The 9,300-nt window shown below is 29.4% G+C and overlaps 1 pseudogene; it reads left to right on the forward strand.

The window, feature by feature from the left end:
- The first annotated feature begins 6,551 nt into the window (after window positions 1–6,551).
- LOC111306562 (cyclin-dependent kinase F-4-like) lies at window positions 6,552–8,718 on the forward strand (annotated as a pseudogene).
- Window positions 8,719–9,300: the final 582 nt, after the last annotated feature.

A 9,300-nucleotide genomic window follows, 5' to 3' on the forward strand; every position in this document is an offset into this window, starting at 1 on the left:
GCTGCCCTGGTTCGTGGGCTGTTATCTTTGATTCTGATATCGGCAACGATACCTTGGTAAAGCACATGAACATGGGATTGAGCTTTTCTGGTGTGCCTGCAAGAGTTTCTAGCTTGCAATATGGAGATATAATCATTCCATTCAAAGATAATGGAAGCCAAGGATTTGCCCCTAAAAGCTCGAGCAACCCAGGAAAGCTTTGTTGACCAATCTTCTGTGTCTCTCTGAATAAGGAGAAGCTGCAAAAATCTTTGCCAAACATTTTAAGCTGCTGGCAGAGAAGATGTAAACTCTTGGTTCATCCCCACATTACACAAGTAACATTTTATATTCTGAATTCAATCACCCGACAGCTATGAAAGAGAGCTTGGGAATGTGATTGGAAAACCAAACCAGTCTATGCACAAAAAAAAAAAAAAAACTTTAGGCTTAGTGTTCTCAGAGTATCCGAAGTGGAAGAAGCAGCTGTGTATACTCAGAATTGGAAGTGGGAAGGCACCCGCTTATCCCAGGATTGAGCTGTTCCTCAATTTCGAGAGCTTTCTCAAATCGCCAGCTCCAATTGCAAGACCTGGGAGTGGTGATATGCCAAAAAAAAAAAAAAATAGACAGTACCCAAAAATAAGAAATCATGAATTGGCAACATAGCCATTAATAAAAACACAAATTATACAGAATTTATGTTACTTTCAGTCCAAAATATCAAAGACAAATCAAAGAAAATTGCAATTACTGTTTACCCGGTGATTTGAGCTGTGCTACCATTGTTTTGCTACCGTGGGAGCCTGTGTATTAGAACGGAAACGCAAGCACTGAACCTTAATCAAATCCAAACAGCCCGTTTTAAACTGAATTACAATCCACCAATAACTAGTCAGCTACAATACTTTGGGTACATTCAAACATAAGAAAATTACAAAATTTTGGGTTTGGCATCCATGTTCCTATGCACTTCTTGTCTTTTTCAACATCAAGCATCATCTCCTCGCTCCATTTTTCGCTCCATTTTCCCCCTAAATAGGGAGAATACCTTTTGCAGCAAGCTGTGAAAGAAAACAAAAGGAAAGGAAGCAATAAACAGCCATCAGGAAAAGAAAAAAAAAGGTTCTTCAAAGAAATTCAAGACTTTTAACTCTTGAACGAAATTTCTTTTTCTTTTTTGGTAACATTAGTCGTAGATACCTCAAAAGTATCAATATTTTCTCGAGCAATGGCATGCCATTTTTTTCCTAATGGAAAACAATTTATATAGCAAGCAAGATCATATTCCGTTTGTTTGGAGATTTTGTGGCCATTGGGCATTATTTGTAGGTTCAGAAACTAGGAACAATTAATAAATATCTGTATAATATCATACACATTACAGTGAGAGTTTTGATATAAAAAGTTACAAAAAGTAACTAGTATCACAAATACACATTCCTATGCTTATCCACTTGCCTTTGTAGGCCCTCGTTTAAACGAGATAAAATAATATTTTTTATCTTATTCGGCTCTGGTTCATGGTCATCATCAGGGCTGAAATTTCTTCGATCTTCCTCAGAGCTAAAGCTTCTTTTGTGCTCAATATCTTCTTCAGTGTGAAAAATTTCGCTGGATTCAGCATCATCAGAGAGCTATACCTTTCGTTCGATTCTGTCTGCATCCAGATAGAACATATGAACACCGTATTTCTCCACCTCGATATTATTTCTCATGTCAGAAAAATTCAAATGACGCCTCCACGTAAAGGCTTGTCTTCATGAAGCATATTGCGATCAAAGAAAATGTTCTGTACCGGTTCGAAGTACCACAAACGGCATTCATTATCATAATTATATAACGAAGTCCAACTCCAGATATTCATGAAATTATGACGATCACTGCTAGTGGTTTTCAGTTGGCATTTGCACCGAAGATAGTCAAGTTCAAAGCCGGACAAGTATGATCATGGACAATGTTTCCCGAATCAAACTCGAAGATTTGGAACGTAATGATATCTTATATTCATGAAATAAATCTTGCAAGACAAAAGATAATAAATTAAATCAAATCTCTAATAATCTTTAAAATAATATTTTACAAAATCTCAAGATTACAAAATTATATTTTTTGTAAGTTAATAGAATATATTAAAGTTCTTACTAACAAATCTTTTACAATCAATAATAAAGTAACCACTTCGAAAGTGATACAAATTAAAGACAAATATTAATCTAGCTAATCTATGTAGTTATCAAGATTAAGTCTCCCAAAACACAAATACCAAAATCTAAAAAAGTAAAGAAAGATAAAAAAATGAGTACGATAACTGAGCAAGTAAACTGACATCCCTTCAGTTGGATTAAACATGCCACAAAACATTTAGACTAAAACATTAACTAAATGATTCAAAAATATTTTAGGTAATTTTTTATTCACAAATATATTCTCAAAACAAGATTCTTATATCACAAAATGGAATCAAATATCACAAAATAATAAATTTATTTAGTCTTTAGTAACATACTACGACCACACTAAACCTCTGTGGTATAGGTTAGAATAAGAATTTCTCCCCAAGTGCAATGGAACAAAAATATATCAGAAGTAACTAGATTGTTGCACCAACAGTCATAATTAACCTGTTTGTATGATGAAATAAAACAAAAATTATAGTAATCCCTTTAGTGTAATGGGATAGACGTATATCACCGATGGCACGATGAATAAAAACTACTATTACCAACTAGTGGCATGATTTGAAACCAATATCGATATCACAAAATACATGCCGACATGGCTAACAATTAATCCCTATTAGTAGGATTAGAACATAGTCATACTAGGAGATAAAAGCCAAAATATATTTTCAGATTATCTAACATATACAAATTCAATATTTATAAATTTTATCAAAATATAATCCATACAAAATAAATTCCACAATCATTCTAAAGCAAAATTTCATATTCCGACAAACGATGGATATATAAATAGATTGTTATGAAATCATATTTTGAAATCAAAACAATATCAAACCATATTCCAAACTCATAACAAAGAAATCATATATATGTTTTGCATATTCAACCCGATTTACAAAACAAATGGACAAAACAATATATATTATAAATTTCCACTCTAAACATATTGAGGCAAATTTTAAGGGACATAAAAACTAAAGGGATATAAAGTCACTTACTTGATACACTAAACTAAAATTTAAATAGCGAATCACTCAATTTTCTTAATATCCTAATAATTCAAAAATTATTCAAAAATTATAATTTAACCCAAAAACAAAAATTTAACGAGGCAAACCTTTCACGGGTTATCCTAAGCAAATTAGGTTGTATGATAACTTTTTCGACAATTCAAAACTATTTAAAAATATTTTCTTTTAGCATATAAAACAAATTTTCTTTTAATAGAGCAAAAATGTCTAAAATTGAGTTTAAATATGAAATTAAGGATTAAAATATAAAAAATCAATAGCAATATAAATTTTTACAAATATTTAATTTTGAACATTTAATAGTAATCATTTTTTGTAAATCTGAATATAATTTAATAGCCTTTTAATAATACTAATAATATGAAATTAACATAGTAAAAATATATTAAAAAAGTAAAAATTCATTAAAAACAATATAACTAAAATTCAAGTAATTTATAACTAAATACATCAAATATTGGCTGGAAATAATTTTTAAAATAATTAAAAATGAGAATTTCTAAATTCTAAAAATTTCACATTTTGTGATCATTTGCCTTACTTTGAGACACAAAAGTTCGAACATCCTACAGTTCCTAATGACAAAGGGAAGCACGAATTTAAAGTAAGAATGTAACACTATAAACTAGAATTTTGTTTCAGCATAAATAATTTTCAGAAACCTAAGGCCAAAACTTAATAAATTATCACACATAACCCAAATTTTTTGGGTTTTAGATTCATAAAGCCTACTTTGAGGCTTCAATTCTCTTAGTCTATAAATTATCTGAATAAACCAATTATACCATTAAAAAGTTCATATTTTGTACTATCAAAAACACCTAAAATTCGACAAAATAGTCCATCGGAATAAGGAATTCCGAATTCAAAGTTGGACATCTATAATTGTAAAAAACCCAAAAATAAAAAATTTGAAACACTAAATTCTCTTAAATTATTCAACTAAACAAAGTGCCACACATACCATTAAAAAGGTCCTAAAGGGACCTTTTTATTGGTACCTACAATTTTGTTGGATTTTTACTAGAATATTGCTTGAAAATTTAAAATATTAAAAAGCCTAACCTAATAGTTGGATTTTTTTCTCACAAAGACCAAAATTAAAGAGTTTAAAAGATAAGTATTACCTCCAAATCTTCAATTACATGATTAAATTCTCAATCTAAACCATTTTCTTCTTTTCCTTAGATTTTTTTTTCTAATTTTCATATTCTCTTTCCTCTCAAAGAAATTATAAAAACTGGCAAAGTTTTTCTTCTATTTTTTTTAATATATGGACTGGGTCAACTAATTAGGATATGAAATTGGGCTTGGGTATTACATACTCTCCCATTTAAAAGAATTTAATCCTCCAAATTCAAAATTTGGATCTCAAAGTTTATTTGGCTTTCAATTCAATATCATATGACATCCATGGTGTATCACTTTAATAGCTTCAATCAAGTCTTCTCTTTATTATTTCTCACATAGCCAAATTAATATAAACTCCAATGTATAAAATATATCCATTATAGCTTAATAAACAAATATTCTAAGCATCGAATCTCAATTCTTGTTTCAACATCTAGTCATAAAACATGACTATTTTGCGAATTTCATATAGTCAAAACATACATAATACTCAACTTAAATCATATCTAGGTAAAATCACCTTAAAGTAATTTTGACTATTCAAATGATTCTTTACCAACAAAATCAAACATAACAATTATGCCATAATTTCACAACTCTTCTAAAATCTCAAAATTTTAAATATCAGAATCTATAATCTATTCACTATTAACCCATAATCACTCTCTAATTTAAAAGAATTCATTATTTATTAAATTAGCATTAAACCAAAATCCATAAATTAAATCAAATCATGCATTCACTGTGCACTTTGGTATTTCACTCATATATAACTCAAAATTATCAAATTGACTTTATAATACTTCTTGCATCAGTAATACCACTTGTCCATCACACCTTTTACAATGAAGTTTCTAATTCACTCTCATAAATATGTCCACATATATCATTAAATCCTAGTAACAATGTCACCAATTATCTGCCTCAAGAACATTAAGGACATCATTTACTGATTCTTGTTTTTTTTCTTATCATAAAATTTTTACTTAACCATTGTAAGATTGTGATAAATGTCAAACCAATACAATTGATTGTATCCATAAATTTAGCACAAAAATCGAAACATAAAACTTTGAGTTTGTGGTACAACTCCTTGTTTACATATTATTACTTTCCAAATTCAATAATCAAATTCCACATATCCATTTCACCATTCAACAAGCTTATAACCATATAATATCTCAAATTTTTCTTCAAGAAAGTATATTATTTATTACCTTCAAGTCAATATCAAAAATCTATTTATGAAGAGGAATCTTTTTATTAGAATTTCAATCAATATACTTTAAAAGCATAATTCATATCAAAAGTACAATTGTAAAACCACCAAAATATATTGCTTCATATTGTAATTTTCTTAAATTTTTTGAAATCGCATCCATACCTAAAATTATCGAATAACAAAATCATCTCTAAAATTGACCTTATTATTATAAAAGTCATTCTTTGTACTTATAACATATAGTTTTTATATACAAAATATATCATAGGCGCATTACAACTGTAATCTCCATAAAACATTATTAATCAATTCTCATACTGCCCTTCAATTTGAAATTATAGTCACAACCTAATCACATTAACCATTTCAAATTCAAACCAATCCAAAGTAAAAATAGAAAGATTGACTTCAAACAATTCCATGGAACACCAAGTCACATAATCAAGCTTGCAATTTTTTTTTATTGAAAAAATATTTCTTATCAATATAATCATAGTAAATTGTAACGAGGATCAAGACAATGCTATAGATCATACCTTGGCACACAAATTCAAATATAGTCTATTGAATACCCAATATAACTCCAAAGTCATATCTAAATAGCTTTCAATTTCTATAAGCCAGTTATCAAATAACGATCAAAATCTTCACCAAACTTATTAGGTATAAGCTAATTAAGGAAATTGGTGACGAAACTTTTGGTGTTGTGTAGTGAACTATCAATAAGATGTCGATGAAGTTTTGACTATACCTAGGATTTTGTCTATTTGAAATTGTAAGAACATGTTTCTTTTAATATGTTGATATTGATATATCCTTTTCAAAAAAATATTTTCTGTTTTGAAGCTTGCAATTAAGAAAATGAAGAAGAAATATTACACTTGGGAAGAGTGTGTGAATCTGAGAGAAGTTAAGGTAATATGAATTGCTTTGTTATGTTTTTCTCATAGTTATTTGTTTCATATCATGATACACTATTTTGTTTGACAATCGCTGTGAAGAATGAATCATCCCAATATTGTGAACCTTAAGGAGGTTATCAGGGAAAATGACATTTTATACTCTGTGTTTGAATATATGTTAAGTGAACAGCTTGTGGTTGTGTTTGACTTATAACTTGCTCTTTAATCATTAGGGATTTTGCTAAAAACATGAAATTGTTCCAGGAATGCAACCTTTACAAATTTATGAAACACAGGGAAAAGTTTTTTTTCGAAAGTTGAAATAAGATATTAGTGTTTCTAAGTATTTCATGGTCTTGCATACATGCACCAACGTGGATATTTTCATCGTGACCTAAAGTTAGGTATTATGTTTAATATTTGTCTATAAAATTTATGTTTATTTTTGTTACATCAAGTTAAAGGAAATTTCTATAATTAACTGCTCTTTTCTTTTTTGAGAATTTGTTGGTTACTAAAGATATAATTAAAATTGTTGATTTTGGTCTTGCACATGAAATAAATTCACATCCACCATACACGGAGTATGTCTCAACACACTGGTAGGTTTGATACATTGAGAATTTAGTAGCTTTTCGACATTTTTTGTTATTTTTTATATTCATTACAACTTTTCTGAGCTTTGAGTTCTTTGTATTTTAGGTATTGTACCCCTGAAGTTCTTTTACAATCATACCTATATACTTCAAAAGTTGGTCAGTTTTGAGTTCAATCAATGTTAATTCACTTAGGATAGAATCAGTTATAGCCCTTTTAATTATGCTTTTTCTCCTTGATTGCAAATATGTGGGCGATAGGTGCAATCATGATTGAGTTGTTCACCTTGGGTCTGTTATTTTCTTTTATCATTTGTGTTGTGAACTTTTCCTCAAGATTCTGCATTTTAGATAGGCATTAGAAAATATTTCATTATCTTTATTAATATGTTTGGCAATAATGGGTAGTTGCTAGTTATTCACAGGATTCATGTTAACCCTTAATTGCTATTATGCATGCATTGAAGTACATGAAATCTACAAAATTTGTAGTGTAATAAGTACTCCATTTAAGGGTTCCTGGCTTGACGGGCCTAATCTTGCAAAGGCTATAAACTACCCATTCCCACTAGTCTCCCTCTCAGTTGTGATCTTGCATAATAATCAGCGTCATAGCATGACTTCTTAGTTATTTTTAGTGATGTACAACTGCTTTGGATTATTTTATGAGTGTATGAAATCTTACATCCTTCTCAATCTTTCTGTTACTAGACGTTGTAGTTTGCTGGTGTGCATCTGTCTATGTTGATACCATCAGCAAGTGACGATGCAATCAACCTTATTACAGTTAAGTGCATGTCTGCTAACTTTGATACTTTTTGTTGATAATAATATAATTTCATTAAAGTATAAATTGGTACATATTTAAAAAGTATAAATTTTGCAATAATACAATTCATTTAGTAAAAAGAGTGAAAAATCTCTCAAGAGCGAAGTGTGGGTTATAATTCTAGCTTACAATTTCAATGCAATAGGAGGAAAGATAAAATTCATCTAATGCAATTTTATTTCTTTGTTAGTTGGGTGGTATTGAATTTTCAATGCCATTTGGAAGAATAATGAGTGCAACTGAAAGCTATATTCATGGGCTAGATGAGAAGGTACACTAGATTTAATACATGGCTAGCCTTTTATCCAAAATCTTTTTTTACTTGCTAATCACCCAATTGGAGTAGAAACTTGAACTGTGTTACATATGACAAATATAGCAAATTTATTAATCTCCTTGTCATATATATTATCTCTAAGTAAACTTGAATATTCAATTTAGTATTCATGATTTCTTAACTATTTAGTTTACAATCTAAGAACTCTAATAAAATTGGTGTAAACTACTTTACAATTCATTTAGTAGCTTCATCCATAAGTATGGTATTAACTTTAAGAAAAAAATCTTACAGACAAGTGCATCTTTGAAATTTATAGTGTTGAACCCTAAGGGAAGCATTTGGACAATGGTATTAGGAGGAGGTTTAAATGTAATCTATGCTAATATAGGTGGTTCTCTTTTCTCCGCACTTAAAGATTTTTAGGATAGGACTAAAACCCTGTAATTTTGAGGTCATGCTTTTAATTTGCTCATGTAATTTATTATCGATTCAGGTTGGAGATCCTATTTTTGTTTTCGAGCTTGGAAATTATGCAGAATATAGAGGAACTCCTAATGAATAGGATTTATCGCATTATATCAAAGTAGTGATTGATGTAAAGACTTTAGCCCTACATTCACATTGTAATGTTGCTTATAATGTGTTGTTTGTATAGTTTGAAGTTGTTGAAACTTTGGGCAATTTATCATTTTGATAGTGTAACTCAAAATTGAAAATTAATGTGGTAACTTTTAAGTTATTGAAAACTTATTGTCAAACTTGCACATTTTGGTACGATGCTGTATTGTCACAGTAACTTTAGGTCTTTTTTCCTAACATTGTAGGCAAATGGTGGCTTTGAATGTATTGGGAACTATTTAATGCTTTCATAATAAATAATAAAATCTGAATCTAAATTGTTGTGTTTGCTTGTAATGAATGCAGATTTTCAATGGTGTTTTTCTTAAAGTGAACAAGGCAACAATAAACATGCTTCAAATAATTGAACCTCATGTGACTTGCGGGTATCTTTTACTTTTCAACTTCTTTGCTTTATCTTTTAATATTTTATATACTTGTTAGGAGTGAGAAAAAAAATCAAACAATTCGAAAACTGATTCGAAACTGCAATGTTAGATTCGATTCGGATTAATTTTTTTTATTC

This window comes from Durio zibethinus, chromosome 21, assembly GCF_047325235.1.
Source record: "Durio zibethinus cultivar Kanyao isolate XHJ-2024 chromosome 21, ASM4732523v1, whole genome shotgun sequence".
NCBI lineage: Eukaryota > Viridiplantae > Streptophyta > Magnoliopsida > Malvales > Malvaceae > Durio > Durio zibethinus.